A 25612-nucleotide genomic window follows, 5' to 3' on the forward strand; every position below is an offset into this window, starting at 1 on the left:
CTAATATATATATTTATTTTAATGACTATTATTCACAATTCAAATTAATGAGAAGCCTTCAAGGCTTATTGAGAAAAGGTTTTAACCAATTTGGCTGGGTTAAGTTAATACAGAATTTGAACTAGCTTTGCTACTGAATTTTTACTTGTTGTATTAAACCGACATAGAGGAATATCTGGGGGCAATTTGCTGACAACGGCTGGGTTGATGTTCATTGTGAACTTGTCAGTATTTTGGGATGTTGGCTGGGTTTACGAACTCCCAGCACAGGTGCACCATGGGGCTGTGTGCTTAGCCCCCTGCCCTACCTGCGTAGCCCCCTGTCCTACCTGCGTAGCTGAGCACAGCTCAATGGTCCAATTTAATATCAGGGAATGTATGCAATATACAGCCTGAAATTCTTACTCTCCACAGACATCCACAGAACAGAAGAGCCCCCCCACCCCCGGAGAATGAATGACAGAAAAAATGGACCAATGGAGGCCTCAGATAGATAGGGCAAAGCAGGCTTTTCCCACTGAGGTTAGGCGAGACTACAACTGGAAGTCATGGGTTAAAGGAGGAAGGTGAAATGTTTAAGAGGAATATGAGGGGAAACTTCTTCACTCAGAGGGTGGTGAGAGTGTGGAACGAGCTGCCAGCTTAAGTAGTGCACACAAGCTCGATTGCTACATTCAAGAGAAGTTTGGATAGGTACATGGATGGGAGGGCTATGGAGGGGCTATGGTCCTGGTGCAGTTTAAATGGTTTGGCATGGACTAGATGGGCTGAAGGGCCTGGTTCTGTGCTGTGTTTTTCTATGGCTTTATGACTCTATTCCCTGGAGTAGTGAGGGATTTGAACACTTGAGCATGGATCAATGCTTCATATTAAGTTCAAGTTCATTGGCATCTGCCTGTGCATGTATACAACCAAATGAAACAGGATTCCTCCAGGCAATGGAGGAACACAACAGATACCACACACAACAGACACAACAGATACCACACACCTTGCATAATACCAAAGTGCTACCATAAATAAGTTAATAAAATATAATTCTAAATGCATCTTGTGTGCAGCACAGGTCGACAGTAAACGGCTCACTGTCCTAATGATGAAACCTTGGTGGTGGCAGGGTATTCACTAGTCTCACTAGCCTGAGGAAAGAAGATCTTACCCCGTCTGGTTGCCCTAGTCCCAATGCTTCTATGCCTCCTTTCTGACAGCAGTGGGCCAAAGGGGTGGATTGAATGGATTCTCAACAATGCTTTGGGCCCTTGGTTTGTAACGCTCCAGGTTAATGTTACAAGTGGGGTGGGGGTGGGCTGGTGGAATGGAGACCCTGGTGATCCTCTAAGTGGTTTTTAGTATCCTCCGTACTAACCCAAGATTGCAACAACCATGCTTTATATTTCTTGGGTTTTCCCATGCATGGAAATATCTCTAAACTTGCCCTTTGATAACTTAAGGACCTTTTTGTTTGGTCACTCCTTGGCCCAATCTTTTCTAGAAAGAATATCCCTACCCTTTTCCATCTTCCTGGGCGTAATTAACTTTCAGATCTGGTACATCCCTGAAAATCTTCTTTTGCCTCCATGCCTTTATTGTAACAGGAGGTCCAAACTGTGCGTGGTATTTCAGGGGCAGCGCACGCAAAATGCTGGAGATACTCAGAAGGCCAGGTAGCATCTATGGAGAGGAATGGACAGGTCAATGGCCAGGGTTGAGACCCTACATCAGGACTGAAAGATCAAGGGGAGATAGTCAGTATAAAGAGATTTGGAAGGAGAGGGTGAAACAAGAGTTGACAGGTGATATGCAGGTGGAGGACAAGACAGTGAAATTAGCAACAGAAGATGAGAAACACACAGAGAATTCTGGAGGGACTCAGCAGTTCAGGCAGGATTTTGGATGCTTTAATGGTCAATGCATCCTAGCTGTCTAGATACATAAGCCGGGGGTGTACAATATGGAGAGCAAGCTGTTGCCCATGTAGCAAGCTCCCCCCTCTCCACACATCATCCACACATTGTGATGTGTCGTCAACTTCCTTCAGTTCCAATGTTGAGGTCTTGTTGGATTGCTCTTTGATGGGACCATCCTCTTTGACCGGACAGGAAGGGGAGGTTCCCAACAAAGAGAGATCCTACCAGGAGCTAAGCCCCAGATGACATTGCTTTTAAGATCTCAGAAACTCACAGACCTCTCCACCACAACAAGGTGATGATCCTTTGTGTCCTGCTGAAGGCTCTCAGCCCAAAATGTCGACTGTTCACGCTTTTCCGTAGGTGCTGCCTGGCCTGCCAAGTTTCTTCGGCATTTTGAACGTGCCACTTTGGATTTCCAGATTTTCTCATGTTGATCATCCTCGGAGAATCTCGTCAGGATATTCTCCCACTGACTCCTTGCAAACTGTCCCATATAACTCCATCAGAATCAGGATATCATTGGCACGTGTCGTGAAATCTATTGAATTTGCAGCAGTAGTACAATGCAATTCATGAAAATACAGAAAAGAATGATTATAGTAAGTTTATATATGTATATTAAAAAATTAAGTCAAAATAAGTAGTGCAAAACAGAAATAAATAAATAAAAGTAATGAGATGGAAATTGGATGGCAGAGGGGAAGAAGCTGTACCTGAATCACTGAGTGTGTGCCTTCAGGCTTCTGTACCTCCTTCCTGTTGGTAGCAATGAGAAGAGGGCATGACCTGGGTGATGGGGTCCTTAATGATGGATGCCACCTTTCTGAGGCACTGCTCCATGAATATGTCTTGGACACTGTGGAGCTAGTACCCATGACAGTGTTGACTGATTTTACAACTTTCTGCAACATATCCTGTGCAGTAGCACCACCACCCCCGCTCCAAACCAGACAGTGATGCAGCAAGTCAGCATGTTCTCTTCAGTACATCTGTACCCTTATCTACAGCTGCTTCTCCCTCGCTGCCTATCTGAGCACTCTTTACCATGAATCTAAAAATCAGAGTAGATCGCTTGACGCTGCCTGTGCACATCGTGCCAAAAAGAGCTAATTCTTGAACTCAAGAAGTTGAGTAGAACCCATGCCCCTGTATGCATCATGGGGAGGGGGGTGGTATATGGAAAATAGTTGAGAGCTTCAAGTTCTGATGTGTAAACATCACCACTAGTTTCTCCTGGTCCAACCGCATAGATGCTATAGCAAAGAACGAGATCTAGTGTTAGGGCGTATTCTGGAGTTAGGGTATACAGCAAGTAATAATTTCACCAGCAACTATTTCAGACCTGAACGTGCATTGCAGATTGAATTTAAACCACAGCTCTGAACAATGCTGGATTTTGGGGGTTGTTTGCAATCAAAGAAACACTCCATTTGACTGCAGAAGCCTGCATATGCATGAATGCAAACCAGAGAAATTAACATTCATTTATGGGTGTCTGGAGTGTGGGTGCGAAGTAGGAGGTGTTTGAAAACTATATGTAATTCAAAGCATTGTAGATACTTTGTTACTATAGAATTGTCTTGCTGTTATCTTTGATCTTTAGCATATAAAAATGTCACGTAATATTGGATTGGGAGCCCTCTTCTTCCATGTGTGTCTCAATATGATGCCTGCTACTTGTTTTGTTGAATAAACACTTTTATATCCATCAGCTTCAGTGTCTCTCCCGGTGACTTTGTTCACAGTTATAACACCAGCATTTCTACTAAGGCTAAGAAAATGTAACGTCCTTCCTTTGACCCACACCAATTCTTATCGACGCAACATAGAAAGCATCCTGTCCGGTGCATCATAACTTGGTATGTCAACTGCTCTGCCCAAGACTGCTAGAAATTGCAGATTTGTCGATGCAGCTCAGTATGTCACAGAAACCTGCCTTGGCTCCATGGACTCTGTCTACCATTCTCGTGCCTCAGAATAGCAGCTAACATAATCAAAGACATCCTCTTTTTTATCTCCCCTCCCATTAGGCAGAGGATACAAAAGTTTGAAAACACACACCACCCAGGCTCAAGCACAGGTTCTAAGCTGCTGTCGTAAGACTTCTAATTGGAAGAAGATGGCGCCCGTGAACAAGGGTGACATCTTTCAGGCGGTTCATGAAGCGACTTCCTTCACTTCTTTTATGTCTTCTTTTTCTTTCAAATCTGGTTCTGCTACTGTTGGAGCCTGCTATCGACATTTTGGTGGTGTGTTTTTTGGGCCAAATGAGCGATCAGGTGCTTTGCTGTCTCCATTGAGGTTCCGAACGAACTGTGTGGCCTCAAGGCCAAGAGGCCTGGAGAAGATAGTTGCCAGCCCCTGATCGGCTCCATTTCTTGCCAATCTGTGTCGAGGTAGAATGAAATCATCAAGGTGAGCAGGTATTCAGCGCCGTCTACCAGCCTCTCGCTCACTGCTGCCAGAGGAGGGTCTCTGCATTCGAATGTTCTCTCTCATAGAAACGTAGAAACATGGAAATTTACAGCACATTACAAGCCCTTCGGCCCACAATGTTGTACCGAGCATGCCACCTATCTAGCAGCTGCCTAGAATTTCCCTACTACATAGCCCCCTATTTTTCTAAGCTCCGTTTACCTATCTAAGAGCCTCTTAAAAGCCCCTATTGTATCTGCCTCTACCACTGTTGCCGGCAGTGCATTCCCACAAACCCTCCACTCACTGTGTGAAGAACTTCCCTCTGACACCTGCTTCCAAGAACCTTAAAACTATGCCCCATCGTGTTAGCCATTTCAGCCCTGGGGAAAAAGCTTCTGGCTATCCACATGATCAATGCTTCTCATCATCTTATACACCTTTATCAGGTCATCTCTCATTCTCCGTCACTCCAAGGAGAAAAGGCTGAGTTCACTCAACCTATTCTCATAAGGCATGCTCCCCAATCCAGGTAACATCCTTGTAAATCTCCTCTGCACTCTCACTATAGTATCCACATCCTTCCTGTAGTGAGGTGACCAGAACGGAACATAATACTCCAAGTGGGGTCTAACTAAAGTCTTATATGACTTTCCCTCTCACTCAATGTTGCCAGAGGATTGTGCTGGAGCCCTCGGTCTAGGGCAAGGTTTAATTGTCGCGGTTTGGGGATTGGAATCTGTAGATCACATTATGATGTGCTTCTGGTTGCTCCATTCTGTTGTTCCTGTTTTTGGGCGATTTTGATTGAATGCTCTGCCCCAGAAGGCAGTGGAGTCCAAGTCTCTGGATGCATTCAAGAGAGAGTTAGATAGAGCTCTTATAGATAGCGGGGTCAAGGGACATGGGGAGAGGGCAGGAACGGGGTACTGATTGTGTATGATCAGCCATGATCACAGTGAACGGTGGTGCTGGCTAGAAGGGCTGAATGGCCAACTCCTGCACCTACTGTCTATTGTCTATTGAAGTGGCCTGCAGGTAACAGATGACAATGCGATAGATTGAACCGAACTGAATATGACTGGACTCTTTCAATTTTATATTTTATATTCTGTGTTTCTCGCTTGATTTTTTTTTGCTGTTTGCATGATTTGTTTTTTTTTTGTGCATCGTTAGGAGGGGGGAGGTTGATGATTTCCTCTGCACTGGTTCCTTGGTTTTCTTTGTTTTGTGGCTGTCTGTGGGGAATCTCCGGGTTGTAATCTGCATACATACTTTGATAATAAATATGCTTTGAATCTTTGATTTTTTTCCATGGTAAAGAAGAACTCTTGACCTCACTATCTACCTCATAATGATCCTTGTCCCCATGGTCTGCCTGCACTGCACCTTCCCCATAGGACTATCGGCATTGCATTGTTACTTCCCCCTTGCGTTCCGTTGAGGTAATTATGTTGTCAAATAATCTGAATCAATGGCAAACAAAACAAAGTTTATCACGAGTATAAACACGAGGAATTCTGCTGACGCTGGGAATCCAGAGAAACACACACAAAATGCTGGAGGAACTCAGCAGGTCAGGCAGCATCTATGGAAAAGAGTAAACAAGTCAACGTTTTGGGCTGAGACCCTTTTTCGCGGCTGAGAAGGGAGGGGAAAAATGCCAGAGTAAAAGGTTGGGGGGTTGCAAAGTGAAGGAGGATAGCTGGAAGGAGATAAAAGAAGCCAGGTAGGTGGGGAAGGTCAAGGGCTGCAGAGGAAGGAATCTGATAGAAGAGGAGAGTGGACCAGAGGAGAAAGAGAAGAAGGAGGAAATAGGCAGGTGAGAGATGTGTAGAAGAAGAATGGAGAGGGAGGAGGGATTCTTTTTAACTGGAAGGAGAAACCAATATTCATACCATCAGGTTGGAGGCTACCCAGATGGAATATAAGGTGTTGCTCATCCACCCTGAGGTGGCCTTATTGTTGCATAAGAGGAGGCCATGGACTGACTTGTTGGAATGGGAATGACAAGTGGAATTAGAAAGTTTAGTAATTAACACTGGTACATGACACAACAGCAAACCAATTACCATCTGTCAATTACTTCCTTTTTGAGCATGCCACCTCCACCCTGTAGAACTCCATGTACGAATGCTTGATGTCTGACAAAGATCAAAGATGCTTTGCTGGAGAAAAGTTTTTCACTGAGTTTATCAGCGATCTAAAACTTGTCAAAAAATGTTTACGTCAATATTCCCACCTGCAAACATCCCAGTGAGGACAGAGTTAGACCTACCCCAAAACCAAACTACAATCCTCAGGAGGAATTTAGCAGTATTTGTTGGGGAGGGGCATCGGGGGGGGGGGGGGTCCTCGTTTCCAGAGCATTCGAATATACAGTGCTGTGCATTTATCTATAGTTAGGGTGCCTAAGCCTTTTGCACAGTACTGTATTTGTCAACGTGGAGCAGAGAGTGAGCTTGTGAATCTGGCAGGGGTGAGGATGTTGGGACTGGTGAGGATGGAGCACCCCGAGGGGTGTGGGACAGCTGGCAGTGGAAGAATGCCAGGGTTGGAGGCTGGTGTTGCGTGGGTGCAGACACACCCAGTTCTGAGACACCGGGCAAGGTCATTTGATTCCAAACAATTGGTTTATTGATCATTACAGAATGTCTCTCTGGTGCTTCCCCTCCCTCCCCTCGCCCTTCCCCTTTTCCCAACCATGATTCCCCTCTCCCTGCCCACTTCCCACTCTCAGTCCACAATAGAGACTCATATCAGAATCAGGTTTGTCATCACTCACACATGTCATAGAATTCGTGGCAGCCATGCAGAGCAATGCATAAAATTATTACAGTACTGTACAAATCTTAAGCACCCTAGCTATATATATATATATATATGTGCCTAAGACGTTTGCAAAAGACTGTAAAAGCAATAATATAAAGCAGAGGCCAAATAAAGCATTGTTCAGGCTGAGGTTGGAGCAGTTTAAGTAGCTTTGGACCCCTTATGGGATGTGTTGGCATTGGAGAGGGTCTAGAGGGAGTTCATGAGAATGATCCTAGGAATGAAAGGGTTAACGTATGAGGAGTGATTGATGGCTCTGGGCCTGTACTCACTGGAGTTTAGAAGAATGGGTGGGGGGGGGGGGGTGGTGGAATCTTAATGAAACCTATTGAATATTGAAAGACCTAGATCGGGGGTCGGCAACCCGCGGCTCCGGAGCCGCATGTGGCTCTTTTACGTCTGTGCTGCGGCTCCCTGTTGCTTTGGGAAATAATTGGTTGTGGCGACCCTTTTCCTGGCACATCCGAACCGACTCACAATTAGATAGCCTACGGGGGTTTGCGAGCACAGAGCTTTGGAGCCTCTGCGCCATGGGGGGCAGGTTGAGGGAGGCTTAAAAGTGAGGCTGAAGATTTCGAATAAAGTTTTTTCCTTCGACTGCAGTTACCGACTCCGTGTCGTAATTTTAGCGCTGCGTGTAGCACACCGCTACATGGTCAGTATTTAATTAAAATGTATTTTATGTTAGTTTGTTAGTTTTTGAAATGTAAATCTAAATTTGAAGATTATGGTGATCTTGTACAATCTAAATAAGACTTTGTGGCGACCCATTTCCTGACACATCCGAACCGGCTCACAATTAGCCAGCGTTCAGGCTAAGGGAGATAGCCTACGGGGGTTTGTGAGTACGTGTCTTTTGCAGCATCCGCGCCCATGGGGGGGCGGGTTGAGGGAGGCTTAAAAGCAAGGCTGTTTAGTTCGAATAAAGCTATCTTTGACTGCAGTTTACTGACTGCGTGTAGCACACCGCTACAACGTGTTTTTATCGCTGGCTGTCCAGAGGGGAGGTGCTGAAATGCTTTGTCGCGTGTCTGGAAGAAGTGAAAACTTTCCTGGGCAGCAAAGGGCTCACCTTTCCTGAGCTGGAACAGCCAGAGTGGCTGGAAAAGCTACACTTCATGGTAGACATAACAGCGCACCTGAACACGCTGAACACAGCTCTTCAACGGGGTAAGGACGTACAGCCCTGCACATGTTGGAGGATGTTTTGGCATTCGAGCGCAAGTTGACGTTGCTTGCCAGAGATTTACAGAAAGGCACATTGTCTCACTTCCCCAATTTGAGAGAGTTCAGAAAAGGTCACGACATGATAAATTCGGAGTATTTACATTCTGCAATCATCGCAATGCAAACATCGTTTGGGAAACGCTTCTGTGAGTTCAGAGAGGAAAAAAACACATTATCCTTCCTGGTCACTCCCCTAAGCATCGATCCATCCCTACTGAATACGACTGCATTGTCAGGTGTGAGTCAACCTGAACAAGGATGATAAATATTTTAATTGCCTATTATTTTACGTATATTCATATGTTTTCATTGTTCAGTGAAATAGTCCTTTTATTTTTCAGGTTGACAGCTGGCTGACGTTATTTTTGGTTTGCTGCTGGCGGCAAATTTAAGTTTGGCGTTTTTCATAAATACAAGAAGGACTCAAATAGACGTTGAGTATTTTACTTAAAAGTAACCTTCAACCCAACGTCTTTTTTTCGGAGGTCAAAATGTTTTTGTTGCATGCAGAAATGTAATTTCGTTTTCTCTGCAGGAGTTCATCAATTTCATAAATGCAACACATTATAGTTTGTTTATACATAGCATAAAGGCAAAACAAAACGTTGTATGCAGTGTTATTTCATTTTAAATGTCAAACGGGTTTTGCGGCTCCCAGTGTTTTCTTTTCTGTGGGAAACGGGTCCAAGTGGCTCTTTCAGTGGTAAAGGTTGCTGACCCCTGACCTAGATAGAGTGGACAAGGAGAGAACCTTTGCTATAGTGGGAGAGTCTAGCACCAACAGAGGACACATTCTCAGAATACAAGGAAGTCCCTTTTGAACAGAGATGAGGAGGAATTTCTTTAGCCAGAGGGTGGTGAATTTGTGGGATTCATTGCCATAGATAGCTACAGAGGCCAAGCCATTGGGTATTTTTAAATGGGCTCTTGATTAGTAAGGGCATTAAAATTATGGGAGAAGACAGGAAAATGGGCTTGAGAAATATAGAAACATAGAAAACCTACAGCACAATACAGGCCTTTCAGCCCACAGAGATGTGCCAAACATGTCCTTACCTTATAATTACCTATGCTTACCGATAGGCCTCTATTTTTCTAGGCTCCATGTAGCTGTCTAGGGTTCTCTTAAAAGACCCTATTGTATCCGCCTCCACCACCGTTGCCGGCAGCCCATTCCACGCATTCACCACAGGCAGACATCTTCCTCCGGCAGTAACGAGTGAGAAGCTGGTAGATGGCGCTGAACGTTCACTCGCATCGATGTTTCAATCTTCTTTGATGCTTTAGTTGATGAGATTGGTGAGAAATAGAATCGATCATGGGGTCTAAGCTTCTTGGCCTCAAGACTGCTCGCCTTCTGGAACCTTCTTGGAGACAGCAAAGTGCCAAATCGCTCAATGCTCAACGAGAAAAATATCATTCTCTAGCACAACGGCTTTCAGTACAGGCAACCTGGGTTCAATTCTCGCCGCTGCCTGTAAGGAGTTTGTACCCTTTCCCTGTGACTGCATGGGTCTCCTCTCAATGCTCCGGTTTCCCCCCACAGTTCAAAGATGTACCATTTGGTAGGTTAATTGGTCATTGTAAGTTTTCCCATGATTAGGATAGGGTTAAGTCAGGGGTTGTTGGGTGACAAGGCTCAAAAGGCCAGAAGGTCCTATTCTATTCTGTATCACATTATTTAAATTTAAAAACAAATCACAGATAAAGTATGGAAACTTTATCTATTGTGCAAACTAAAGTGTGCAAACTAGATTCTCAGACTGAAGCTGAGACTCTGGAGCTGTGACACAATGGTACTAACCAACATACCGTCTTGAGTCATACAACCATAGCCCAAGTTGCATGCCAACTTATTTCCTCTTCTTAGATAACTCTATGTTTGATGTGGCTTGGCTGTGGGGTTTGTATCTCAGACAGTTTCTGAGAATTGATTTAATTTAATTAACTTATTTAGAGATATTGGCTCTTCCGGCCCAAAGAGCTGCACTGCTCAGCAAACCCCCCCCCGATTTAGTCCCAGCCTAGTCTCTAGCCAGAGACTGGTGAGTCTGAGGAATTCCTTGCCACAGGCGGCCGTGGAGGCCAAGTCTTTGGGTATATTTAAGGTGGAGGTTGATAGAATCTCGATTAGCCAGGGCGTGAAAGGATTCAGGGGGAAGGCAGGAGACTGAGGCTAAAAGGGAAATCAAACAGCCATGATGAAATGGCTGAGCAGACTTGATGGGCCGAATGGCCGAATTCTGCTCCTATATCTTATGATCTTATTTACAATGAAAAATTAACCTACCAATTGGTACGTCTTCGGACTGTGGGAAGAAACCGGAGCACCCAGAGGAAACCCACATGGTCATGGGGGAAGTTTACTTACAGCAGCAACACAGGCACAACTAGCCATGTCCTTGATGGAGGTTGGAGTTCAATTCTCACACAGTCTGTGAGAAGCTTGTATGTCCTTTCCAAGAATGTGTAGGTTTCCTCTGGGTGCTCTGGTTTCCTCCACAGTTCAAAGACGTACTGGTTGGTAGGTTAATTAGTCATTGTAAATTGTCCCATGATTAGGCTAGGGTTGAATCAGTAGGTTGCTGGGCAGTGTGACTTGTTGAGCCTGAAAGAAATAAATAGCCAATGTTTTGGGTCAAGACCCTTCATCATGATTTCATGAGCTCCATAGATGCCACCTGTTGAGTTCCTCTAGTATTTTGTGTGTGTTGCTGAAGGTTTCCAGCATCTGCAGAGTCTCTTGTGTCCAATTGTTCAAAAATTCTGTGAACATTGTGTCTTCCTCGAAGAAATTGAGCTTAACACCTAAATGATTAAAGCATGAAACTGCATAAGTAAGCTAGACTTGATCACGTAAGAAGCCGCAGACCTGTTTCCTTTGTTTGGTGGTACGACAAGGTGGTGGGGAAGCTGCGTGGCCTTGGTTCTAGCGAGGACTAGGCCTCAAAACATATGCTTGCCTACAGCTTCAGTCCAGGAGAGGAGATACTGGAGGCGATGCAGCGTGGCGTCCCTGCTGGGTTGGGGGCTGGCCTCTCCTATCGGTGTTGGCCTCCAGTGTTCGATCAGCGGAAAGGCACACAGAATTGCAGAGGCACCTCACTCAAACTGTGATTCTGCATGGCGGAATGTTCCTGTTCTTAGAACTCACTGATTGGCTGTGTTTTCGATATGTCAGGCACCTTTGCGTAGCGGACTTGCATGGCTCTGTGGACAGAAATTCTCTCCACTCTCTCCCCCCCCCCCCCACCTCTCTCTCTCAATGATGTGAGAGTTCGCTGCCAATTCTATATTCGGGCAATTTGAATTAAAACGCTTCAGACTGACTGCAACATTGACACAGTGACTGTGTTGTCTCCCTTTTCACTGTGGAAGGACCATTATTTGTCTTTCCCTTGTTAGTGAGAGAGACCGAGCCTGTGGGGTGTTGGAATGTTAGAGTGAAAGTTAGATTTTGATGTACTGTAGATCGTAGTCTCTCTTTGGGGGGGTCTTTGCTTGCATGGTGGGTGGTGGGAATGCTGATGTTTTATGTTAGAATAAGTGGGGGTAGGGGGAGGATTGGTGCTTTGCTGCTGCTTTTGTGAGGGAGGGGAAGGGGTATCTAAATGTTTTTCTGTCACTCATTCTTTGGGATTTTCTTCTATGTTGAGGATGTCTGTGAAGAGTAAGAATTTCAGGTTGTATACTGTATACATTCCCTGATATTAAGTGGAATCATTGAACCTTTGATTTAGTTTTGATAGCTGTCAATGGTACTCCCCCGACACAAATGGCAATGTAAAACTGAGTCTGAGTAATAATCTAAAAACAAGTCCCTCTTCTACAGTCACACCGCAAGGGGGGCAGCATTTTTCATTAAACAAAACCACGCTGCCCTTAAACATCAAAGGCTTTTCCAGACCTCAGTTTTAATGTTGTCAACATGAATAGATGTATTGCGAATACATCTCAACTTGGTTCTTTACATTGACTCTAATTTAACTCTACAGATATCAAGGGACCAATAGTGTTTCTAGGAGATGGTGTAATTATCTGGAATTGAGTCGGTTGCCTTAGACTGACTCCATCCCAATAAACATTATAACAGTGTGAGTTAAGTAGAAATCAGAATCATAGAACCATAGAACATTCCAGCACAGAAACAGGCCTTTTGGCCCTTCTTGGCTGTGCCGAACCATTTTTCTGCCTAGTCCCACTGACCTGCACCTGGCCCATATCTCTCCATACCCCTCTCATCCATGTCCCTGTCCAAGTTTTTCTTAAATGTTAACAGTGAGCCTGCATTTACCACCTCATCTGGCAGCTCATTCCACACTCCCACCACTCTCTGTGTGAAGAAGCCCCCCACCTAATGTTCCCTTTAACCTTTTCCCCCTTCACCCTTAACCCATGTCCTCTGGTTTTTTTCTCCCCTAGCCTCAGTGGAAAAAGCCTGCTTGCATTCACTCTATCTATACCCATCATAATTTTATACACCTCTATCAAATCTCCCCTCATTCTTCTACACTCCAGGGAATAAAGTCCTAACCTATTCAACCTTTCTCTGTAACTCAGTTTCTCAAGTTCTGGCAACATCCTTGTAAACCTTCTCATATCATTGGCATGTGTCGTGAAATCTGTTGTTTTGCGGCAACAGTACAATGCCAAACATTATAGTACTGTGCAAAAGTCGTAGGCGCGTGCAAGCACACACACGCGCGTGCGCGCACACACACACACACACACACACAACACACACACACACACACACACACACAGAGCTAGGCTGCCCAAGACTTTTGCACAATACTGTATTTGTCAATGTGGAGCGGAGAACGAGTTAGTAAATGTGGTGGGAGCAAAGGATGTTGGGAATGGCAAGGATGGAGCACTGTGGGAGGGGTGTGGGACGGGGTGTTGTTGCATGAATGAAATCGCCAAAGGAAACAAAGCAGCTTCTTTATTCGACAAAGCATGGTACAGCAGGCATCATACGGAGACGCTTTCGGTGGGAAGGTCTGCTGGCCCAACGTGGGGCTTGATATTTATTTGCTAAACATAAAGGACATTTACATATTTACAAAGTATAGGCAATGCTTTATTTTGAAACCACACCTTCTGATTTGTATCAATCCCACAGACGCCAGCAGCGTCTGGACTGGGATCCACAGCTTTTAGGAATTCATTGTTCCAAATTAAATCCACAATACATGATCAAGGAACAGAAGACTGGTAGCCAAAGCCATTAGCTAAATGTAAATGACCTAAACCCAAGAATCACTCTAACACAAGGTGCAGAGAAGGAGTGACAGGTGGGGGAGGTGGCATGGGTACTGACACACCCAGCCCTGAGACACCAGGCCAGGTCATTTGGTTCCTAACAATTAGTTTATTGATCATTACAGAATGTCTCTCTGGTGCTTCCCACTCCCTCCCTGCCCCCTTCCCACTCTCAGTCCACAATAGAGACCCATATCAGAATCAGGTTTATCATCACTCACATCTGTCATGAAATTTGTTTTTTTTTGTGGCAGCAGTACAGTGCAATATATAGAATTACTACGGTACTGTGCAAAAGTCTTAGGCACTCGAGCTATATACATATGTGCTAATTCTTTGACACAGTTCTGTAATAACAAAAAATATAAATTACTATATATATAGATATAGATATACACACATAGTATATGTTACTATATTACTATTATATACATATATATACTTAAACAAGTAGTGCAAAAGCAGAGCACAAAAAAAGAAAAAAATTGAGGTAGGTTACATGGGTTCAATGTCTATTCAGAAATCTGATGGCGGAGGGAAAGAAGGTGTTCCTGAACCGTTGAGTGTGTGCCTTCAGGCTCCTGTACCTCCTTCCTGATGGTAGCAATGAGAAGAGGGCATGTCCTGGGTGTTGGGGGTCTTTAATGATGGGTGCCACCTTTTTGAGGCATTGCTCCTTGAAGATGTCCTGAATGCTGGGGAGGCGGGTGCCCATGAGAATGCTGACTGAGTTTGCAACTCTCTGCAGCTTATTTAGATCTTATGCGTAGCCCCCTCTCCCACACTAGATGGTAATGCTGCCAGTTAGAGTGCTCTCCATGGTACATCTGTAGAAACTTTGGTGACATATCAAATCTTCTCAAACCCCCAATGAGATCTAGCCACTGTCATTCCTTCTTTGTAATTGCATCGATATGCTGAGTCCAGGATAGATCCTCAGAGATATTGACACCCAGGAACTCATTCTTTCCACTCTGACCACTTGTGTGTTCCATTGACTTACCCTTTCTGAATTCCACATCAGTGATAAAATTTCATACATTAATGATGTAGAATTGTTAAGGGAAATTGCTTGTGGAGAAATTTAACATTATGAAGCAACCAAACTTAAATACAACATATGAAAGTTACTGACCTAGGGCAGAGATAGCAAGGAACAAATTAAACTAATTACTTAAATTTGAAACCTTTGAAATGACGCTTATGGAAATAATAGTTCAAAGAAGCTGAACATCTTAATTAAATCTGGGACTCAGGGAAGGCAGGACTGAGCTCGATCAGCAGACAGAACCTTGATCCAAATTCCTTCATAATCTTTGAATTCCAGATGACACCAAGGTTGGTGGAGTTGTGCACAGCGTACAGGTTATCGTAGGTCACCATGGGACATTGGCAGGGTGCAGAGCTGGGCTGAGAAGTGGCAGATGGAGTTCAATCCAAATAAGTGTGTGAAGCAATCCACTTTGGAAGATTGAATTAGAAGGCAGAGGAATTGGTTCATGTCATGATTCCCAGGTGTGGAGGGACCGAGGAAACTCAAAGTCCATGCCCATAGATCCCTCAGGGTTGCTACAGAAGTTGACAGGGTGGTTAAGGAGGTTTATGGTGTGTTGGTCTGCATTAGTTGGTGGATTGAGTTCATGAACCATGAGATAATGTTTCCACTCTAGACAGCACTTGGAATATTGTATTCGATTCTGGTCACCTCATTACAGGAAGGACATAATACCTTTAGAGAGCATGCAGAGGAGAATTAGCAGGATGCTGCCTGGATTAGAGGGCGTACTTTATGAAGACAGGTTGAGCCAGCTAGGCATTTCCTCTTTGGAGCGAAGGAGAGTGAGAATGACTTGATAGATGTGTACAAGATGATGAACTTACACAGATGGAGTGGATCTGCAGAGACTTTTTCAAAGGGTAGAAATGGCTAATACAAGGGGGGCATAATTTTAAGTGGATTGGAGGAAATTATGGAGGAAGCCAGAGTTAAGTTCTTTACACAGAGAGTGGTGCATGTGTGGAACACCCTGCTAGGGATGGAGGTAGAGGCAGATACATTAGGGACATTTAAGAAACTCTTAGGTATATGGATGAGGGAAAACTGAAAGGCTATGTGGAAGGAAAGGTTAGATTGATTTTGGAGTAGATTAAAAGGTCAGTACAGCAACGTGGGCTGAATGGCCTGTACTGTGCTGTTCTGTGTTCTAAGCTCTATCTCAAGGTTGCTGTTCCAAACCTAAGGCCAGATCTCTAGGAAATCTGTGTTCATCCATTTTTGTCCTCCCCGTGATCTCCAACAGTAAAAGCCCCGTACCCAGGTGCCATGTCCTCACGTGACTTCTGGGATTCCCTCCCTAAAACCCCAAGACCACTCTGATAAGATGTGTTATAAAACAAATTGACAACCTATCCTAATGCTTCACAGCATGTCAAAATTTGACATGGGGGTGGCATGGTAGCATAGCAGTCAGCAGAACGCTTATGCAAAAGATTAAAGTTCAGAGTAAAGTTTATTATCAGAGTGCGTACATGTCAGCACACACAGTCCTGAGATTCTTTTTTTGCGGGCATACTTAGCAAATCTATAGAACAGTAACTGTAAACAGGATCTGTAAACTGTAAGCATCAGGAAACAAACTGAAAATGAACATATAAATAAATAGGAATAAATATTGAGCATGAAATAACAATATAACAGAGCCCTTAAGTGAGTGTAGTTATCTCCTTTTGTTCAAGAACCTGATGGTTGAGGGGTAGTAACTGTTCTTGAACCTGCTGGTGCAAGTCCTGGCAGCGCCAGTGACCTTGGTTCCAATCCCGCCATGGTATTCCGTGGCCGTGTGGGTTTCCACCAGGTGCTCCAGTTTCCTCCTAGATTCCTAGACGTAGGGGTTTGTAGATTAATTGGTCACATTGGTGTATCTATTCCTACGCGATGTTTAACTCCTCTTTCCGCGGTGCTGAGGCTATGGGCCTACTCTGACTGCTCCAGGGTCCAGATCTCTGGACTCACTTTTGTTCTGAATGCCTTTGCTTACTTTTATTGTTAATACGATTTGGTTTTTTTTCTCTCTCTCTGCATTGGGTGGTAGTCTTCTTGTTAAACTGGGCTCCTGTGGCTTTCTTGTTTTGTGGCTGCCTATAAGGAGACAACTCTCAAGCTTGTATAACTTATACGCACTTTGATGATAAATTTACTTTGAACTGGGCGGCATGGGTTCATTGGCCGGAAGGGCCTGTTATCGTGCAGTACCTCTAAATAAAATATTTCTGGGAGGTTTTGTATGTTAAACGTGCGATGTTAATATAAGCTGTTATTGTTAAACAGGTCAGGAGCTTATTGTTTAATTCTTGTGACTCATGCAACGGCTAATTATTGATTGGAGCTCCAACCTGCAGGTCCATTTGCTAATCAATACAAACACTAATTTAGAAGTCGGGACAAGCAAGCCGAGTGATATGCAAACAAATTAGGACAAATTAGTGAGTGGTAAATGGTATTTATGTTTGGAACAGGATTTAACAAGGTGAGTTATATCAAAGGCAGCTTCCTTTTACTTTCTTCTCTGCAGTGGCACAAATCGATGAGATGACACTGAGTGACCACTTTATTAGGTACACTTGCTCATTAACGCAAATATCTAATCAGTCAATCATATGGCAGCAACTCAATGCAGATATACAAGACCATAAGATCTAGGAGCAGAATTAGGGCACTGGGTACTTTGAGTCTTCTCCACCATTCCCCACGGATGATTTTTTAAATCCCTCTCTAGCCCATTCTTCTGCCTACTTCCCGTAACCTTTGAGATCCTTTCTAATCAAGAACCTATCATCCTTGCTTTAAATTCACTCAATAGCTTGGCATGCACAGCTGTCCATGACATTGAATTCCAAAGATTCACCACCCTCGAGCTAAAGGAACTCCTGTTCATCTATTTTCTAAATGGACATCCTTCTATTCTGAGGCTGTGCTAGAATAGACTCGCAAACTATTGGAAACATCCCCTCCTTGTCCACTTTATCAAGGCCTTTCAATATTCAATATGTTTCAATGGGATCCCTCCTCATTCTTCTAAACTTCAGCGAGAACAAGGTCAGAGAGCGTTCCTCATACATTAACTCTTTCATTCCCAGAATAATTTTTGTGAACCTTCTCTGGATCCTCTCCAGCATATCTCTCCTTGGATAAGGGGACCAAAACTGATCACAATACTCCAAGTGTTATAAATGTGTTACCAATTATAAGTGTTGTAACGTTCTCCTTCGGGTGTACTAATAACGCCGAATTCAACGTCGAGATAAACCACAGTCAATGAAACCAGATCGCAGTAAGATTAACCATTTACTGTTCACTCTTCACATTAACATATGGTGAAAACTGTTGATAAAACAATACAAGATTGATACAGTATTTGTTCCTTTCTTAATATCACATTTCAATTGTAAATACTTGTAAAGGTGACTATAACTACATTACACTAAGGTGCAGTATACAGGGAGAGTTTACCTGCTCCATTGACTACTTTAAATACACTTCAATGCAAACTATCCGCAACTCTTTAACTAACGAAAACATAAACATTATCGACCGTCGTTACTTTTAACAGAATCGGCATTAACATCTTAGTTCAATATATCGATTATCTATTAACTTACAGCGTTGCTCTCACTGTGATTTCTAATGCCTGCAAAACAACTTCTGTTCAGGTGTGCCTCGTGGTGAGCCCCCACCCTCGCGTTAATTTCAAACCGGTACTTTCCCACAAGACGCGGCGAAACCGGATGTGACGTCATCACATGCCGATATATTTTACATGCAATGAATATACTTTAAACACTTCTAATTCTAACTAGAAAATACTAACAAATGAATTACTAAGCGAAAATATTATAAATTAAATAATTGTCGTAAGTGTTACCAATGTGTTATAAAGCCTCAGCATCAAAGGCCTTGCTCTTGCTTTCTAGTCCTTTCAAAAGTAATATTAACATTCCATCTGTCTTCCTTGAACATGAGTCCATTGGTTGTAGGAACACTTCAAAGATGTTGACATGTCTGTCCTTGGCCTCCTCTACTGCCATGACAAGGCAACACACAAGTAGGAGGAACAACACCTTAAATTCTGTTTGGGTAGCCTTCAACCTAATGGCATGAACATCAATTTCTTGAACTTCCGGTAATTACTCATCCCCTTTCACCATTCCCATTCCTGTTCCCTCTCTCACATTAACATCTTACCTGTCCATCATCTCTCTCTGGTGCTCCTCCCCCTTCCCTTTCTTCCATGGTCTTTTACCCTCTCCTATCAGATTCCCCCTTCTCCAGCCCTGTATCACTTTCACCAATCAGCTTCCCAGCCCTTCGTTTCACCCCTCTCCCTCTCCCTGTTTCACCTATCACCTGCCACCTTGTATTTCTTCCTCCCCTACCCCCACCTTCTCACTCTGACATCCCAACTCTTTTTTTCCAGTCCTGATGAGGGGTCTTGGCCCGAAACGTCGACTATACTCTTTTCCATAGATGCTGCCTGGCCTGCTGAGCTCCTCCATTTTGTGCATTTTGTGTGTTGCTTTCACTGATGCTGCTTTCTTGTGGCCGCCCTCCATGCAAATGGACTCAATGGTCTTTCAATAAATGCCATTCGATAAGGCCTTGACTGTTTCAACTTAAGACACTGTGAGAATTCATCTATGGCTGCAATAATATTTCTGGAGGATAAGCTCACGCAGTTTGTGCCACCACACATGTGAGGCCGTGGACCGTACCGTAAGACCACGAGTGATTTACCCGTGATCCACCTGAGAGAATGTACCAACAACAGCTGGAGGTCTTGCTGCTTTAATCTTTTATAACGACTGATTTGATCTGGTCAAAAATTAAAATCTGATAAAGACGAGAAGATCTGCGGATGTTGGAGATCCAAAGTGACACGCAGAGGAAATCCTGGAGGAACTCAGCGACCAGCATCTATGGAACAGAGTGAACAGTCGACGTTTCGGGCCGAGACCCTTCTTCAGGACTGAGAAGGAAGGGGGCGATGCCAGAATAAAAAGATGGGGGGAAGGAAAGGCGGTTATCTGGAAGGTGATAGGTGAAGCCAGGTTAAGGTGGGGGGGAAGGTCAAGGGCTTGAGAAGAAGGAACTTGATGATGCAGGAGAGTGGACCATAGAAGAAGGAGAAGGAGTGGACCTAGAGGGAAGGAATAGGCAGGTGAGAAGTGGAAGGTCTTAGAAGGGAATCAAAGAAGAGTGGGAAGGGGGTAATTTGTATCACCGGAAGGGGAAATTGTTATTCATGCCATCAGGTTGGAGGCTACCCAGACGGAATATAAGGTGTTGCTCCTCCACTCTGAGGGCGGCCTCATCTTGGCACAGGAGGAGGCCGCATATCGACACATCGGAATGGCAATGGGAACTGAGAAACCTGATCTCTTCTGCGGGCCTCTCGGCGTCATTTCCAACCTTTCTATCCACAACGCTGCTCTTCTCAGCTGCGCTGAGAATCACTTTGGATAATTAACTTGAGACCCCAAAGCAAAACAAATCTCTCCGCAGAAATCTTTAGCAAATTATCATCATAAGCAGAAATGAATTTGTATTCATATGGCTCATTATATTCTCACGGAGACTGCAATATTAGAATGTTAAAAATACAACAATGTACACTATCCAAATTATTTTCTCTTTAGATCATAATGTCCCAATACGTGGACACACTCTGCTGATTTCTGCATTGTTTTGTGATAAGCCGAAACAGTTATATTTCTTCTTTGCATAAACCAAATTAATTGAAGTCTCTCAGAGCGTGTAATGCTTATTTAATAGAGTTTTTCTTTACAAAGGATGGCTGCATCAGTTTGTGCCCAGTTTAAGGGCCATTAATTGAAAAGGTTGTGAAGCACTCCAGTAAGAGATTTATTTTTCCTCTCAATCTGATGGCCATGTGAGGTCATCAAGTCAAGGAGTTCCTTTCGAAGCACTGGCGTACGAGACAAGCTGCCCACTATTAACATTTACTGCTCCATAAGAGCGCATCAATTTCCCACTTATTCTCAGCGTCGGTTAATTCAACAGCCGCCTGACTCTTAAGTGAGCTGTTTTAACCTCTGGTTAACCGGCAAAGTGGAAAGTACATTGAATGTTGCTCATGGTGCGGGAGCCATGTATCTACTTTCTGTCTGTCCATATCGTATTTTACATTGCGCATTGGTCACGGGTAATTTTGGGGCGTGTTTGGGGCGCAGTAGAAGCAAATGAGCAAAGTTACCTATTCGCTCCTTGTCTTAGTCAGTTTAGTCAAGCTGAGAGAGGGTAAACTGGGGTTGGGGTGGTGGGGGTGATCTATTTTGTTGACTGCTAATTGGAATGATAACTATGCTTAATTCTCTTAGCACTAACTTCACTAATTGGAATGCTTATCACGTTAATTAATTTATTTATAGATGTACAGTGTGTAACAGGCCCTTCTGGCCCTTTGAGTCACGCCGCCCACCAATCCCCGATTTAACCCTATCCTATTCACTGGACAATTTACAATGACCAATTAACCTACCAACCAGTAGGTCTCTGGACTGTGGGAGGAAACCAGAGCACCTGGAGGAAACCCACGTACAAACTCCTTACAGGCATTAGCAAGATATGCCAACCGGAACACTTACTGCATTAACCATGTTTAATCATGTTTAGTTATTCTTATTTTGCTGTATCATTAATCTAGTTTATGTAGTTTTTATCGCTATATAAGGTCGTTTGTCTTTACTGGTTTCATAATAAAGGATCAAACGTACTTTTGGTTTACTTGGAACTCAGTTATTCTGGAAGCACATCACACAGTGTCAGCTCCCGTACTCGGTCCCTCAGCAGTTTTGGTTTGTTCTCAAGTAACCGTTGTACAGAGGTTCAAAGTACATCTATTATAAAAATATGTGTATATTATGCAACCTTGAGATCCATCTGCTAACAGACATTTAGTTTCAAAGTATGTATATAGTATACAACCTGAATTTCGTCCACTTCACAGACATCCACGAAATGAAGAAATCCCGTAGAATGATAGAACTCCCCCCTCCCCCCCGCACTAATCTGAATGTCATGGGTACGCATTGTATATCAAGGCTATGGTTTTTCAATTTTAATTAATGGTAAGAACTGAGTTTCTATAGTCCCTTTCACATGCTTCTCAGAGCATTCCAGAGCACATTCTAGCCAATGAAGTATTGTGAAAAGGAGAGTTGTACTCATGGAATCACAGGAGGCACAGACCATTGTAGATGCTGGAATCTGGAACAACAATCTGCTAGAGCGGGATTTCCCAACCTGGGAACTCCGGATAAAAAGCAGGGAACCCCCCGTGCTAGAGGATCTCAGTGGGTCAATCAGACCCTCGTGCAGCTTTTCATCCAGAGTATCAAAAAATTACTTTCCTCTCAGAGATGCTGCTTGACCCACTACTTGCTTCAACGCTGCAGGAACTCCGGCAAAATCTGTGGAGGGAATTGGACAGTTGAGACTTAACTCAAAAATTCAAGCAGGCTTTTTCCACTGAGGTTGGGTGAGACTAGACCTAGAAGTCATGGGTTATAGTTCAAAGTTCAAAGAAAATTTTATTATCAAAGTACATTTATGCCAGCATATACAACCCTGAGATTAATTTTCTTGTGGGCATACTCAGCAAATCTATAGAATAGTAACCATAACAGAATCAATGAAAGATCAACCAGAGTGCAGAAGACAACAAACTGTGCAAATACAAATATAAATGAATAGCAACAAATAACGAGAACATAAGATAATGAGGTGAAGAGTTCTTAAAGTGAGATCATTGGTTGTGGGAACATATCAATTTATGGGGCAAGTGAGTTCAAGAGCGTTACGGCTGAAGTATATTAACTGTTCTTAAACCTGGTGGTGTGAGTCTTGAGGCTCTTGTACATTCTAAGAGTGAGAGGTGAAATATTTAAGGGAAACATGAGGGAGGAACATCTTCACTCAGAAGCTAGTGAGAGGGTGAAATCATCTGGATTTGGGTTCAATTTCACAATTTAAGAGAAGTGAATGGGAGGGATATGGAGGGCTGTGGCTGATGTGTAGATCGATGGGACTAGGCAGAACAGTAGTTCAGCACTGACTAGATGGGCCAAAGAACCTGTTTCTGTAATCTAGTGCTCTGTAACTTTGTGACTTTGTGTGTTGCTCCGGGGTTCAGCATGTGTGGTTTTTCTTATCTTGGGCTCCTCCAGAAATTGTTTGTTGTTCATGGGATCACTGAATAGACACAGTTCAGAAGGAGGACATTCAGCCCAAAATCTCCATGCTAGCTCTCTACAAACAACTCACTAGCTCCATTCCTTAGCACTTTTTTCAAAGTCTTACAAAACTTTCTTCACACTACTTTCTTCCTGAAGGCCACAATGGAACCCATATATCTCTCCTGCTTATTCTCAACTCTCTCCATGACTTTGCCCTGTACTTTCACTCCAAGGACTCAGTGTCCGACACCCTTTACACCGCATTCCCTACATCATTTGTTGATGCCAAGCTACCAGACTCTGGGTGTCAAAATGTTTGGAAATGGCCCAAGTGGAGGGGGGGAGGAGGGAGGGAGAGGGAGAGGGAGAGAGAGGAGGAGAGAGAGAAAGAGGGAGGGAGGGGGAGAGATGGGGAGGGATGGAGAGCGGAGGAAGGGTGGGAGAGGGAGAGGGGAGAGAGAGAGAGAGAGAGAGAGAGAGAGAGAGAGAGAGCTATGTATGTACACATCTCTGGAGGAGGGGAGGAGGGAGGGAGAGGGAGAGGGAGAGAGAGGGAGGGGAAGGGAGGGAGAGGGAGAGAGAGGGGAGAGAGAGAAAGAGGGAGGGAGGAGGAGAGATGGGAGGGATGGAGAGCGGAGGAAGGGTGGGAGAGGGAGAGGGGAGAGAGGGAGAGAGAGAGAGAGAGAGAGAGACTGACTGACTGAAGCCGGTCAACAGTTCACTGAATTTAATGAAATCTGTTGCAGAACTTAAAGGAAACGAAAAACAATAAATGCTAGACCCACAGGGTCATATCCTAAAACTCTCAAACTGAAAGTTGAGCACCAATACCGCAGACAAGAGCAAGAACTAAATACCAAATGAATATTGCTCCTTTCCAGCATCCATTGAAATGGTTGTCCTCTTTCCCGGACAAGGCCAAGAATAAGCAGGGAGCTTAAACGTTGCTGTGCTCTTGGTCAAGTATTGACAAGACTAGAGTGAAAAGAAGGGAGTTAAATACCACCATAACAAAATAGTAATTAGCTGTAATATGCATGCTCAAGAGTGACTTGCTGCATCTGTTCCACAGCCCACCTCTGCAGGCGCTTAGACCCTGTAGAAGAGTCTGTGGTTGTGACTCTGGAATTCCCTCCTGAACTTTCCATCTCTCTATTTCTCTCTCCTCTTTCATGAAATTCTTTAAAATCTACCCCTTTGATTGAGCTTTCAGATACGTACAGGGAAATTCCCCACATGAATTGGTGTTAAATTTAGTTTAAACACCTTTTGATGCTTTGCCAGATTAAGGAAATTATGAAATTCCAACCTGATTGGATAAATACTGATTTCTCCTTCTGGTAAACAAATTCCTCCCTCCCCCCCACCCCCCACCTTCCTCTATTCCCCACTCTATTGCTTCCCCCTGGGTTCTCTCTTCCTTCCTTTTCTCCTATTGTCCACTCTCATCTCCCACCAGATTCCTTCCTCTCCTTAACTACTTGGCCATGCACGTTGGACCAGTGATCTGAAGGTCGTGAGTTCGAGCCCCAGCCGAGGCAGCGTGTTGTGTCCTTGAGCAAGGCACTTAATCACACATTGCTCCAGTCCACCCAGCTGAAAATGGGTACAGGCAAAATGCTGGGGGTTAACCTCACGATAGACTGGCATCCTCTCCGGGGGGGGGGGGGGGGGGGGGTGGGGGGAGGGGGGAAAGTCTCGTATTTTCAGTCGCTTCGCGCCACGGAAACCAGCATAAGCACTGGCCTGATGAGTCTATAATGCTCGGGACAGACTTTAACTTTAACTTACTTAAATATCAATGTTATTTCTCTCTCAGTCTTGGAACCATTGTGTAAAAATCTCTTCCTTTTTGTGTACAAAACCTTGCTGTTCTTGGGTCCCAATGAAGCGAAACATGTCTTGTTCTGACCTGCTTACGGTGTGGGAAGACAAGATATATTTCATTTTAATTAGATACAGGCCAATGAGCCGCACCACCCAGCCACCCACCTACTTAACACTAGCTTAATCTCAGGACAATTTATAATGAGCAATTAACTCACTGACCGGCACATGTTTGGACTCGGGAGGAAAGCACAGCACCCGGAGCAAACCCACAAGATTCACAGGGAGGACGTACACACCCGTACAGACAGCAGCCGAATTGAACTCTGGACTCTGGAACGAGCTGTAACAGTGTTGTGTTAACTGTGGCACGCTTAACCCAGTGCTCATTGAATGAGCAATGAATGACCCTTGAAGCATGAAAAAGCACGGCAGGGCGGCCTGATTAAGTTACCACACACATTCTGTCTTATTGATTGAAGACAGAGAATACCAACTTCAGGGTTGTAGACTTTATTCGTCTTAGATGGTGGGTGGATACTGAATAAGCGATCAGTTTCTAAGTAAAAAAAAATCAAGTATGATGTGCATCAAAAGGCAGAAGTAATTTGAGACATCAAGATCATTTATTGAAACCAAAAGCAGCTTAAACGAAATACCGTGTTGATATCTCTGCTTAGTTTTTGACATAATCTCAGTCACCTACTATTTTAATTTTCCATCCCACTACTGATCTCTTCGTTGGTTTTGGACTCCCACACTATCTCAAAGAAAGTTAATACGAGGTAGCACCTCTCCCCCTCCACCCCCAATCTTTATTGGGGAACCACTCAACTTTACAATTTCAGCAGTTTCAGGCCTCCTACAGATTTAGTTTCTTTGTC

At 44.0% G+C, this 25612-nt stretch overlaps 1 long non-coding RNA gene across 2 annotated transcripts; it reads right to left on the minus strand.

Annotated features, from left to right (window-relative positions):
* Positions 1 to 17975: 17975 nt before the first annotated feature.
* On the minus strand, positions 17976 to 25045 carry LOC132380426 (uncharacterized). 2 transcript variants are annotated; one of them, XR_009507760.1, is made up of 4 exons: positions 24951 to 25045; positions 24693 to 24813; positions 23759 to 23876; positions 17976 to 22136 (listed from the first exon to the last, which is right to left on the minus strand). It is a non-coding gene; the product is annotated as an uncharacterized LOC132380426 (long non-coding RNA). The 2 variants fall into 2 exon arrangements; XR_009507759.1 differs by lacking the exon at positions 23759 to 23876.
* Between the last annotated feature and the right edge of the window lie 567 nt (positions 25046 to 25612).

Source organism: Hypanus sabinus, chromosome 24 (genome assembly GCF_030144855.1).
Source record: "Hypanus sabinus isolate sHypSab1 chromosome 24, sHypSab1.hap1, whole genome shotgun sequence".
Lineage (NCBI taxonomy): Eukaryota > Metazoa > Chordata > Chondrichthyes > Myliobatiformes > Dasyatidae > Hypanus > Hypanus sabinus.